Source organism: Bufo gargarizans, chromosome 3 (assembly GCF_014858855.1).
Source record: "Bufo gargarizans isolate SCDJY-AF-19 chromosome 3, ASM1485885v1, whole genome shotgun sequence".
In the NCBI taxonomy this organism is placed as follows: Eukaryota; Metazoa; Chordata; class Amphibia; order Anura; family Bufonidae; genus Bufo; species Bufo gargarizans.
The window spans coordinates 342029471-342043796 of NC_058082.1; positions in this window are offsets into that span (position 1 = coordinate 342029471).

The window sequence follows — 14326 nt, forward strand, 5'->3', positions numbered from 1 at the left end:
ACAAACGCCATTGGAACAACTTATTGCAACTGGTGTGATTTACCAGTTGCCCCCCCAAAAAAACTGATTGATGCCTGCGATATACCTGCTTCCACAAATACTGCTCTTCTATAGGGACTTTTGTCACAGGATCATTTAAAAATGACAGGCAGAGGAAGAGGCAGGCCATTCCACAGGGGTGGTAGGGGTTAAGCAGGTGCACCAGGTCGGAGCCTAAGTGGGAAGTTGGAGAAGGTGCGTGCGATTACGTCAAAGGACGCACCAGAGTAGGTTGAGTGGCCTTACTCAGCCTTCTGCTTCTGCACCCTCTTCATCCTCTGTATCAGCACCCACCTCACTCTCTGTTGTGTGCACCCCCAAAGACACCACCACCACCACAGTTCCTCCACTCGAGTCAGAGGAATTATTTTCCCATCAATTCCCAGACCATACCTATGTGCAGCCATTCTTGGCATCAGATGAGAAAGAGGAGGTAGCAACGGCTGCCACCCAGCGGTCTGACGACAGTACCCAGATCAGCCCAAGGAGGGTGGTCCCCGCTGTTGCTGCCTACTCCGAGATCTCTAATGTCAGAGGTGGTGATGGATATCACGTGGATGCCCACAAGAGAGGAAGAGGAGGGGAGTTCAGAGGGAGAAGGAGGAGAAGCAGGCAGAACTCGCAGTGCACAGGAGGCAAAAAGCAGACTGCAAATAATTCTGGAGCGAGCCATCCACCATGCGCGGTCACATCTTGCGCTCCCAGGACACTGGCACATGGCTCCGCAGTGTGGGCTTTGTTTTTACTTGTCAGCTGCTGACAATAGTGTTGCCATCTGCAGCCTGTGCTGTCAACGCATAAGTCGTGGTAAGCCCAAAACTTACCTAGAGACGACCGCCTTAAGAAGGCACCTGGCCTCCCATCACTGAGCCCAGTGAGAGCAATGCCGTCAGAACCCACAAAGCCACACTCCCGGCGCTCCACGTCCTGCCTCTTCTCCTTTTCCTCTCTCCTCCCTTTTGTCCTCCACTCCACCTTCCACTGTGCCGTCGTCGCGTTCATCTGGCACAAGGCAGGCTTCTGTGGCCCAAATGTTCAAGCGTAAAAAAAATTATGATGCCGGATAATCCTCTTGCCCAACGGCTGAACGCTGGCTTGTCGGAACTGCTAGCCCGCCAACTACTGCCAATTACTGCCTCCTCCTCGGCTGACTCCTTCTTTTTCCACTGCTACCGCCTCTTCCGCTGCACCCCCCAAGCTCCCCAGAACCTATTCGACGTGCCAGGTGAGACGTTGCCATGCTGTGCTGCGGCTGTTGTGCCTGGAAGCCAAGAGCCACACCGGTCCTGCACTGCTTTCAGCTCTCAATCACAGGCCGATCAGTAGCTAACCCCGCTCAATTTGACAGTTGGTAAAGTGGTGTGCGACAACGGTGCCAATCTGCTGAGCGCGCTGAAAATGACACACGTGCCGTGCATGGCACACGTCCTGAACTTAGTCGTGCAGTGATTCGTTGCCAAATACCCCAGGGGTCCAGGACGTCTTTTGGCAGGCCAAGAAAATCTCTGGCCATTTTAGAGGATCTTGCTGATGTTCAGCAGCAACACCACCTGCCTGTCAGACGTCTGATTTGTGACAGCCTGACGCGCTGGAACTCCACCTTGTATATGCTTGATAGGCTGCTCCAGCAGAAACATGCCGTTAACGACTACCTGTACGAACTCCGCGGCAGGACAGGTTCTGGGGAGCTTGGTTTCTTTTCACCAGTGGCTGCTCATGCGCGACGCATAAAGACTTCTGCGGCCATTTGATGAGATCACCAAACTGGTCAGTCGCAGCCAGGGTGCTATCAGTGACATTGTAACTTACGCATTGCGTCGTGTCATTGATCAAGCCGCAGCAGCAGGATGGATGCACGGCAGTGTAACGTCACTCACTTCATCACACGCCGCTTCATTAATAAATTGGGAAGAGCAGGCATATGACGCAGTGAGTGACGTTACGCTGCCGTCCGGCCGGCCTGCCTGCTACGCTACTTCGATAGTGAGTACTAGTATAGAGCAGGTACCGGGAGGGCTCCCCCATCTGCAGACGCTCGCAGATCAGCAGGCACTCGGCCCTTTCCATCACTGCCTCCTCCAGTTGAGCCCCTTGGATCCCACATTGATCTCCGCATCTCAGCCGGACTCTCTGCATCTCCTGAAGGCTCCGAACCGCCCCCCAAAGTTTATCCCGGGCCTCCGACCACTGTCCCCGGGAAAAGAGAGAGACCCCATCCCAGAAGAACTCATCGGGGAGCTGCAGGGTTAGGGAGTGGACCATCCACAGGCTGAGGAGCATCAGAGGGGTCTGCATGCTGGGGGGCTGCCGGGGGAGCAGGAGAGACAGGCCCCACCAAATAAGACATCCCAGGCAGAGGAGGAGGAGAGGGAGGGGGCAGGTAGGTCGGCCAACGTGGACGAGGGGAACACACAAAGCCCAAATCTGCCATACAGAGGGGGGAGCAGCAATGTAACAGAGGACTGGGGGGTGGGTCGGGCTGCAGTATGCAATGTAAAAATCTACAGGTCAGAAGAGGCTGCAGGACACTGTTATGGGGGGATCTGTGGATGACACATACATAGCATAAGATGCTATATGTGTCATCCACAGATTCTCCCATAACAGTGTCATCCACAGATTCCCCCCTTAACAGTGAGTCATCCACAAATTCCCTTATAACAGTGCGTCATCCACAGAACCCCCATAACTGTGCGTCATCCACAGATCCCCCCATAACAATGTCATCCACAGTTGCCCCATAACAGTGTGTCATCCACAGATCCCCCCATAACAGTGTGTCATCCACAGATCCCCCTTAACAGTGTGTCATCCACAGATCCCCCATAACAGTGTGTCATCCACAGATCCCCCATAACAGTGTGTCATCCACAGATCCCCCATAACAGTACGTCATCCACAGAACCCCCATAACAGTACGTCATCCACAGATCCTCATAACAGTACGTCATCCACAGAACCCCCATAACAGTACGTCATCCACAGATCCCCCATCAGGGCTGTCTTTAACGCAGGGGAAAAGGGGCAGCTGCCTCTTGAGCTCCGCTGGCGACTGCCCATAAAATCCAATGACATGATCATAAAATATGTTGCCTCCGCTCCGTCGGCTCTGTGTCCCGATCCTATCCTTCACTATGCGAGCGGCATGGCTCGCATAGTGAAGGACCTACTTGCTTGCCTCTCTTCCCGACCTCCCCTGCCCTTTGCGTATGCCACGCGCCGTGACGTCACGCGGATGCACTGCAACGCTAGGGTGAGCCAAGCCCCTGTCTCCTTCCTGAACTGCAGAGTGGTGCCCACTTCCAGCCCTGAGCCCAGCTGCCCAGAGCACTGATCCTGAGCCGCTGGAGTCTTCAGAACTGGAAGTATTTACAGTCATTCACTGTAGTCTATGAGGTGCGTGTATTTAAAAAAAAATTGTGTGTGTTGTGTTGGAAGGCGGGATCCAGGGGGCCCAAGTAAATTCTTGCCCAGGGTCCAATCAATATTAAAGACGGCCCTGAGCAGGAGTCTGAAGAGGAGTCTGAGGAGGATGGTGGCTGGGGGGAGGAGGAGTAGCAAGAAGATCAGGCTTTAAACTTTTCTTGGATCCCTGGTGTTGTCCGTGGCTGGGGGGAGGAGACCGAGGACAACATTCTCCTGGGCGATGAGCAGGAGCCAGGGTGCTCCACCACTTCCAATTTAGTGCAAATAGGGGCCTTCATGCTCCAGTGTTTGAAGAGGGGCCCCCGTATAAAAAGCATAAAGGGAAAGGGCCTGTACTCTGTGGCAACATACTTAGACCCCAGGTACAAACACAAAATGGCGGACATGTTACCAGCATCACAGAGGGCTGTCAGAATGCAGCATTTCCAGGCCTTGCTGCGAGAGATGCTGCATTCTGCTGTTGCAGGCGCTGGTAGAGGAATTTACACCCACAGATAAACTGTTACAGGTACCAATCCAACAGCGCATGCAAGAAAAGAGCGGTTTGAAGATGTGTTGTTCACTTCGGATATGAGATCATTCTTGCAGCCAACCCATCGACAGCCGCCCTCCAGATCCAGCCTCAGGGAACGCCTAGACCGACAGGTGTCCGACTACATTGGGTTAACGGCCGATGTGGACTCTCTGAGAAGCGAGGAACCACTGGACTACTGGGTGTGCAGGCTTGACCTGTAGCCAGAGCTGGCACAATTTGTCATGGAACTCTTGGCTTGCCCCTCGTCGAGTGTCCTGTCCGAAAGGACGTTCAGCGCAGCAGGGGGGATCGTGACCGATAAGCGCACTTGCCTAGCTCACGACTGTGTGGACTAACTCACATTTCAAGGCATGGATCTCGGAGGAATTCAACACCTGTGACGACCACATTTAAGTAAATTTCCTCATGACAGCCCACAAATATCCGCCATCACTCAGAACAAATAATGGTCCCTGTCTTAGGTAAATACAGCGGCATAAAAGGCCTTTTCTGTCCGGTGAATGCCTAATGTTTGGGACCTCGGAGGAATTCAACACCTGTGATGACTACGTGTTATCGAATTTCAACTATTATCATTAGGGGGGATTTCGTTAGCCACGTTTTTAATCCAATTTTATATTTTTGTTCTTTTAAACATATGTATTTGACATCTATTTGTACTAGCCTGCAGTAAAATTGATATCTAATGACCGTCTAATATACCTCCAGCCACATAATTACTTGTTCTTTTCTGTCCGGTGAATGCCTAATTGCAGCATGAAAATCCTACTTGGATGGATTTTTTTGCAACTGTCATGTTGCGCGACACATGCCGTAGCCTTAGCCTAAAAGCCAGGTCCACCTCTAATGGTTCTTCACTATACACCTGTGTTCACAAACTCCACCTTGCTGGAAGGGATTCTGGAGGAGAGACATTTGAGGGATTATTTACATGTGAACTCACATGCCATGTGTCACGACCATGTTCATAGCCGTGACTCCTTGGGAGCCGCATACAGTTGCCCGCGGTCTGGTGTTGTGTCAACCGCAGCTGGGGGCACTTTGTTGTTTGCCTCAAGTGCAGTTGCCGCGGACAACAGGTATGCATGCGGTTGCTTTTGGTTATGTGTGGGTGTTTGTATGCACTTTGAATGTCTGGTGTGCACTGTGTTTTATGTTATATGTGCAATCTGACATTTTCCCTTCGCCTGTGGCTGCCCGTGGCAACGTGTGGTGTTGTGTACATGTGGTGGCAGTGTCTCGGCCTTCTGGCCGGCTCCCAGGATACGTTTGCTACACATGTCGTTGTCGACGGTAACAGCTGCAGTGAGAGTTTGTTTGTGTGTTCCCCTTTATGTGGTTTCACTACACTCCCTGGTTAAGGAAGGGTTAACTCCCTCAGTGTGTGTGCACAGGGTGTGTCTGATTGTGGGTGTGACTACATGGGCTATAAAGCCTCAGTTAAGACCTGATGTCCGAGGGGGTACTCCAGCCTTGTAGTAAGCTGGAGGCACTCTCCTGGTCCCATATACCATCTGCCAGTAGGGGCCATCCTTTTGGTCATAAAAACTCTACAGTCATGTGAAAAAATTAGGACACCCTTTGAAAGCATGTGGTTTTTTGTAACATTTTTAATAAAAGGTTATTTCATCTCCGTTTCAACAATACAGAGAGATTAAAGTAATCCAACTAAACAAAGAAAACTGAAGAAAAGTCTTTTCAAGATCTTCTGTAAATGTCATTCTACAAAAATGCCTATTCTAACTGAGGAAAAAGATAGGACACCCTCACATGTATTCCCTCTTAAATTGGCTCAGATCTCACACAGGTATATCACACCAGGTGCACATAATTAGTAGATCGTTACTCTGCATGTTGAATGAGGCTTGCCCTATTTAAACCTCAGACATTTAGTTTGGTGTGCTCCTGACTGTTGAAGTGAGAGTGAGCACCATGGTGAGAGCAAAAGAGCTGTCAGAGGACTTCAGAAAAAAGATTGTAGCAGCCTATGAGTCTGGGAAGGGATTTAAAAAGATCTCAAAAGATTTTGAAATCAGCCATTCCACTGTCCGGAAGATAGTCTACAAGTGGAGGGCTTTCAAAACAACTGCCAACATGCCCAGGACTGGTCGCCCCAGCAAGTTCACCCCAAGAGCAGACCGCAAGATGCTAAAAGAGGTCTCCAAAAACCCTAAAGTGTCATCTCGAGAACTACAGCAGGCTCTGGCTACTGTTGATGTAGAAGTACATGCCTCTACAATCAGAAAGAGACTGTACAAGTTTAACTTGCATGGGAGGTGTGCAAGGAGGAAACCTTTGCTTTCCAAGAGAAACATCGAGGCCAGACTGACATTTGCCAGAGATAAAGTTGACAAAGACCAGGACTTCTGGAATAATGTTCTTTGGACAGATGAGTCCAAATTGAATTATTTGGACACAACAGCAGAGGACATGTTTGGCGTAAACCAAACACAGCATTCCAAGAAAAGAACCTCATACCAACTGTGAAGCATGGAGGTGGAAGTGTCATGGTTTGGGGCTGCTTTGCTGCAGCAGGACCTGGTCAGCTCACCATCATAGAATCCACGATGAATTCTACTGTGTATCAGAAGGTGCTTGAAGAACATGTGAGACCATCAGTTAGAAAATTAAAGCTGAAGCGGAACTGGACCATGCAACATGACAATGACCCAAAACATACTAGTAAATCAACCAAAGATTGGCTGAAAAAGAAGAAATGGAGAGTCCTGGAATGGCCAAGTCAAAGTCCAGATTTGAATCCCATTGAGATGCTGTGGGGTGACTTGAAAAGGGCTGTACGTGCAAGAAACCCCTCAAACATCTCACAGCTGAAAAAGTTCTGCATTGAGGAGTGGGGTAAAATTTCCTCAGACCGATGTCGAAGACTGGTAGATGGCTACAAGAACCGTCTCACTGCAGTTATTTCAGCCAAAGGAGGTAACACTCGCTATTAGGGGCAAGGGTGTCCTATCTTTTTCCTCAGTTAGAATAGGCATTTTTGTAGAATGACATTTACAGAAGATCTTGAAAAGACTTTTCTTCAGTTTTCTTTGTTTAGTCGGATTACTTTAATCTCTCTGTATTGTTGAAACGGAGATGAAATAACCTTTTATTAAAAATGTTACAAAAAACCACATGCTTTCAAAGGGTGTCCTAATTTTTTCACATGACTGTATGTCTGGTGTTAGATGATGTCTTTATGGTCTATCTGTTTATTACAACTATGGATGTCCTGGTTACCTGTGTGATATGTGTTGTGTGCTGTGTCCCTTAGTGTTTTGTGGACATCAGTTGTCATGCACGGGTTCCAGTCAGCGTGGCTGTGGCAGGTAGGCTTGGAACTGCTTTAGTACTCCTGCCATATCTATATGTTGTATTTGTGTTCCCTTTTTCCTGCAGCTTGGCCAGTGAGACTCCTGTTCCTCCGTGTCCAGAACGCTCCTGCTCTTAGTCTAGGGCCACCCTGAGGGCTAGCAGCGACTTCAAGGTTCCGGAGTATGAGCCCTCCTACCTTCAGGGTCGGCTCATGCAGCTAGGAGTCAGGGTCAGATTAGTGACTGCGATTAGGAGGTGACCTGCTCCCTAATTCCTGTCCTGGCCTGGCATTGACCATCCGCCTTCTGATACTGCACGGCTGAGGGTCTTCTTCATCCTCAGCCGTGACACCATGAGGAAGGATGTTTTACTACATTCGAAACGCGTAACTTTTTTTTGCCTATTTTTGTAACTCTTTGATGTTTTTAAAACAATGGTGTTTTAAACTAAGCTTTATCTACAGTACCTCACATGGCTCTAGAAGATCTGCCCATTTATTGCTCCAATTGCTCTGCTAGATTAATTTCAGGCTGGCATCTCGGTGGCCATGTCCTTTTCTGCTGCAGCTCTCTTATCACAGCTCAGGGATGCGTCCTATCACAGCTCAGGGGGTGCGTCCTTTCTCCTGCAGCTCTCTTCCTATGACAGCTCAGGGGGTGCGTCCTTTCTCCTGCAGCTCTCTTCCTATGACAGCTCAGGGGGTGCGTCCTTTCTCCTTCAGCTCTCTTCCTATCACAGCTCAGGGGGTGCGTCCTTTCTCCTTCAGCTCTCTTCCTATCACAGCTCAGGGGGTGCGTCCTTTCTCCTGCAGCTCTCTTCCTATCACAGCTCAGGGGGTGCGTCCTTTCTCCTTCAGCTCTCTTCCTATCACAGCTCAGGGGGTGCGTCCTTTCTCCTGCAGCTCTCTTCCTATCACAGCTCAGGGGGTGCGTCCTTTCTCCTTCAGCTCTCTTCCTATCACAGCTCAGGGGGTGCGTCCTTTCTCCTGCAGCTCTCTTCCTATCACAGCTCAGGGGGTGCGTCCTTTCTCCTGCAGCTCTTTCCTTATCACAGCTCAGGGGGTGCGTCCTTTCTCCTGCAGCTCTTTCCTTATCACAGCTCACGGCGCATGTCCTTTCTGCTACAGCTCTCTCCCTATGGGTACTTTCATACTAGCGTTTTTCTTTTCTGATATTGAATTCCGTCCTAGGGGCTCAATACCGGAAAAAACTGATCAGTTTTAGGCCGAATGCACACGCCGTGTGCTTCATGCCGCCGCTGCACTACAGTTATACACTCGTATAGATCATACGAGTGTATTCCTGTAGTGCAGTGGCGGCATGAATCCTTATCCTAATGCATTCTGAAGGGAGAGAAATCCGTTCAGTATGCATTAGGATGTCTTCAGTTCAGTCACTGTACGGTTTTGGGACGGAGAAAATACTGCACACTGCGGATCTGGTTTTGCGCAGACCTTCTAATGTGAAAAAGATAAATACCGGATCAATTTTTTCCGGATGACAACCAGAGATTGGTATCCGATTGCATACAGATTGCCGAATCCGGCAGGCAGTTCCGCCAATTGCCGGAATCCAGCGACGCTAGTGTGAAAGTACCCTATCACAGCTCAGGGGGAGTGTCCTTTCTCCTGCCGCTGTCTACTTGTAACTGTCACAGCTTCTAACAGTAGATACGGCTCGTGATAATTTTATGGATGGAACTGATTCTGCGACCACTTCAGTGATGTTACTGAGGTCGTCAGACAAATAAAATGAACAAACAGCAGGTGGCGATACAGATACATTTTATTGAATAACTCATATAAAAGTTTTAATTACGTGCAATTACAAAAGTATTCAGATCCAGGTGCTGGTGAAAGAAGTCCAAGGGCTGGGCCCACAGATACAGAGGCTACACGATGCTACACAGACACAGACAATGGTTCTTTCCCAGCAGTTGAGTTTACTGAGCAGTGTAGTGAACAAGAAGCTGAGAATATATAAAACAGACTGGTACACAGAAAATAAACCAACAGTGAATTTAACACAGCCTAACAATAAACCAGTAAATGTGATGGTTTCCCCAAAGTCCATTAGGTAGCCTAGCTGCACTTGTATGTTCCTGGACGAGTTCCTCGTTGGGGGTGCATCCTAAGTATTGCGCAATACTATTTGAAATTCACAGGTAAATGATGTCTGTCCCTTTGACTGCAGCTGTAATCCTTACTCCAGCTCCCAGTATATAACACTCTATGAGCAGCCCAATCCTGAGGTTGTGTCACGAGTTGGAGGTCCCAGGAGAGACCTCTGCGTCGTCAAGCAAAAACATACAGCAATACGGTACAGTCGCAACAGAGTTTATTGCACAAACAGAATCCAAGGCGGGAAACACAGGGAAATTGAGAGCTCTATGTACCGTCCGCACAATGGGAGGAAAACCCCCACTGCGCCACTGTCTAGTAATACTCCAGAGGGGCGTGACTAAGCAACTCCTGGTATTCACTAGGGCCCCAGATGGTAGGGTTAGGCTTTGCCGCAGGGAGTTGCCAGGGTCCGCTCTGGAGCGTGAACTAGACAGTGACAACAGGAGCAAACGGACAACAGGTACCAGAAGATACCGACGGTTCACGCAAGGGAACAGGAGTGGCAATGAGCAGAGAAGGACTAGCTCCACCAGTGGTATACTGCATGGACTTGCCCATAGCACTCTGCAGCAAGGCACGCTGCAGCAAGGGCTTGCTGAACAGAGACATATGAATACATACAAGGTGACTCAAACATAACTGGCAGAACAGATAACAGAAACACAGGAAAAAGGACGGCAATGAACAAGTAGGAAACCCACAGAGCACAGACAGACATGGATTCCTTGGGTCAGCAGCATGGGAGAGTGAGTAGAAACTAGGAGCAGGACAAGACAACACACACCAGGAGAGCTGACCCAGAACTGAGGAAACCTCAGCCTTAGGCCCCATGCACACTGCCGTGTTTCACAGCCGTGTGCGGGCCGTGGAACCGCGGCCTGGATCCCTCCTGAGAGCAGGAGCGCACGGCGTCACTGGTTGCTATGACGCCGTGCGCTCCCTGCTGCCGGCACAGTACAGTAATACACTGGTATAGATCATACCAGTGTATTACTGTATTGCGGCGGCAGCAGGGAGCGCACGGCGTCATAGCAACCAGTGACGCCGTGCGCTCCTGCTCTCAGGAGGGATCCAGGCCGCGGTTCCACGGCCCGCACACGGCTGTGAAACACGGCAGTGTGCATGGGGCCTTATATACAGGTTCCATGGGTGCAGCAGAGAGGCCACACCCATGGAGCAGACAGAGAGGATTAACTCCAGATAGGAACACAGGGGAGTTAACCCATAAAGAATCACAAAGAACACACAGAAACAAAACTGCAGCGAGGAGCGCCGAACGAGCAAGGACGGAAGGTCACAGCCAGAGATAGTGGCTGTGACAGGTTGTCACTGCAAACCTCCCCTTTGTGCTGTCGCCAGTCTCCACTGTGAGCTGGTCCATTCCCTTCCAGAATCTGCAGAGAAGATCTTTTCTGGTCTCCAGCAGCACCAAGCACAACCTCCGTCTGCTCACTTCCTGCTCCTTCTGGCCCCTCCTCCCCTTCACAGGGAGAGAGTGTAATGCAATAAGTAATTTGCTAAGTGCCATGTCAAACCTGCAAATACAGCCTTCTATTACGCTTGTAGGGGTACACAGCCATAAATTAGCTAATTACTAACTTTGCAAACAAAACAGGTTATAATTATTATTCTTATAGGCAGCTCATGTAGACTTTTAGCATGTTATCCTTTGCTGCCATCTACTGTCCAAAGTGAGACATAGCAGTAATTATACAATTTACACATGCAGTCCCTTGCCCACATCCTTACACTGGTTTAAAAAATGTAGTATATTTTAACCCTCTAATCCCTGGTAAAGGGTTTAAAGGGGTATTCCCATCATATACAATAGGGTAATATCGCTAGAATATAGTCTGATAGGTGCGTGTCCAACCTCTGGGACCCCCACCTACAACGAGAACAGAGCAGGGAGAAGGTTCTGGCCACCACCAAGTGCTGCTCCCATACAAGTTAATCGGAGCGGACCGCGCATGCGCGGCCCTCGCTCCCATTCATTTCTATGGAGCCGACGGAAATAGCTCGGTCTAGGATAGTCAAGGCTGTGTAGAGGTGTTTGTGGCTCCTTTAGGTAGAGTCACAGTGGGAGGCCTGCCCCTGAGAATAGTAGAAAGAGTTAATGGCGATATCTCGGATGATCTAGATGGGTTACATTTTGAAAATGCTAATTGTAATATTCCTTGTGTTAAAGGATTAAAGGGGTTGTCTCGGATTACAAGAAAATACAGTCCCATTGCCATTACTGTTTCTAAACTACAAAACCAGACACAAACCATGTACAGATGGCGCGCTTCTGGATAAAGAGACCCCTTTGTCCTAAAATTGGGCAAATCATTTAAAGAGGAGCTGTCACCTCTCCTATACAGCAAACCAAGAAGAGCGGAAGGATGATGGGGGTGGTAGTGTACTCAGGCAATCCTCACACTGGCACTTCCTAGAGCCATGCAGTGATAGGAGGGAGCATAATGGAATTGGGGCTCCTGCCTGGTGGTAGCTGTGGTGCCCATGATGTTGGGTCTTGGTCTAGATGCAAGGCAGGAGAGCAGGTGCAATGTCTGGCAAATGGTGGAGTCTGTGACCTGGCCAGTTGGTGTAAATACTGTAAATTAGTCTCTTACTAAAGTGCAGAATAGAGGTAGTAGTACATCCCACAGCATCAAGGCACAGTTACAAGTAGATCACAGTGCAAATCCTCCCCAATAGCAAGTATGAACAACAACAATGATGAAGGTTGTAGTACTCCTTCTCTCTGTCTCTCGATTTAACCATAGACGGCAATAAGGTTCTTGTCAACTGTTTGTGCAGTTCCTGGGCTGAGGGATGTAGATATAAGATACGGCTGGCCGACCCGTCTCAAAGTGTGGAAGGGTAGGTTAGCAATGTTCCCCCTCACCGCAGCAAAGTCTCCCGGCCATAAACATGTTCTATACCTTGCTGACTGACTCCAATGCACGACCTTGTAGATTCTGGACCTTCTGAACTTTCTTTTCTGTGGAGCACTTGGATAGTAAAGTTGCTTCATTTGCTTTAGTAATCTCAGAGGTGAAGGTCTTCTTAAGCTCGGGTCTAGCTCTAAGACGTGAAGGTCCTCTTTAACTTGGGCCTAGCTCTAGCGAGCTTGCACAAGTTTGTCCTCACTGTTCCCCAGGCAGAACTAGACTCTGACTACACTGACTAAACTAACCAAACTAACCAAGTCCACTCTCTGGCTACGTAAGAGGATCATCCAAAGTGGTTAACCCTAAACTGTCCATACAATGCTATTAGGTATACAAATACAATAAATCAGGACATTTCACTTAAAAATATAACATCATAATAATAACCATTTTGCGGTAACCCTGTTCTGGGGTACTGCACTTGCATCTTGATTTAATAACAATTCTGGAGAATTTATTCTTATTCCTATGACTGTGTTGTGACATTCCTCTATTACCCCTGCTAGAAGTTAAGAATAAATTTGTAGCAGTTTGCAGTGAAGGTGCAGATGGGTGTTACCAGTTGGGGGGTGTCCCTGCACAGTCTAACATTATCCAATCAGTTCTGCCAATGTCAGATTGTGCAGAGACACACCCCCAACTGGTAACACCCATCCAGACCTTCATTGCAAACTGGTAGTAATTCATTCATAACTTTTAGTAGGAATAATAAAGGAATAGCACAACATAAAGTCATAAGAAAAGATGTTCCAGAATTACACGTGGAATGCGAGTAGTTACTGAAACAGACATGTCAGGTGCTCTTTATAGGTGTTTTTCCGGGGAAATCCATAAAAGGAGGGGGGGGGGGATGAGGCTACAAATGGTAGAAACAGAAAGATTGGGTATACATGTTTCACCTGCACAAGCAGCTGAAACCCCATCTGCTCGTGGTGGTCAGTGGCAGGTAAAGCCCCGTTCTATCAAAATCGTGTGGCCATTGGATGCCTTGAGTGAACAGGGTTTCAGCCACAGGTGTAAACCATGGTGGTCCTGGTTTGTGAAGGGGTTCACTGTTCACTTGGTGACCAGACTCTCACCAGTCCTTACTGGGTGGTCATGTTGTTCATCCTTAGTTCTATGGAGGCCATTGTGGTTGTCCACCATCCTCATTGGGAAACTGAATTTCTCATTTAGTTATCTGAACACATACGGACTGTTTCCTAGCGAGAAGTGTAGCCTGAAGTGACCTCCAGAGACGTCCACCTTAGTCATCGGTCAGTCCTCAGAAATGTATGTGGTGCAGGAAGGAAGTTTTCCCATCCAGGTTACTTACGGCCTCTTGTTCTACAGGTGACAGTAACACCTGGCGGATCTTTTTTTTTTTTTTCAGGATTCTTCTGGAAACGAACCGATAATTATTATCTCTGGCGTCATGCTGGCGGTTAAATCAAGAACTTCTTCCTTGCGCTCAGTAGGCCGCATTACTTCAATCCCTTTATTTCCGTGTTATAGATGGGATTAGACACATACAATCACAATGGAAATAATTGATGCTTAGCAATCAGCGCGCCAACTACACCGTCTTCCTGCGCAGCATGCAACGTTTGTCTGCTGTCCTGTGGAGGAAGCCATGTCTAGTGATAGGAGACCGTGACCCGCAGTGGAAAATCTGTACCAAATAGTGAGAATTCTGCTGCGGATTTCTGTGTTTGAATGCGCCAATGCAATGCTAGGGAGGCGCGCTCCCTTCGCGGCCTGTTATTGGCTACCCCCCCCCCCCCGCCTTGCCGGACGCTTGGAAATGAAGGGCAGCCGTGCGGGCATCAGAAGCGGCGCGGGTGCCGGCGAGTGATCTGTGTGAGGGGCCCGGGCATTTGGGGGGCATTTTAGGAGTTGGATAACCCCTTTAATGTGACTTCCCAGGTAGTTTTTGCAGATGAAACTTGTAAATTAAAAGCCACATTTTATGAT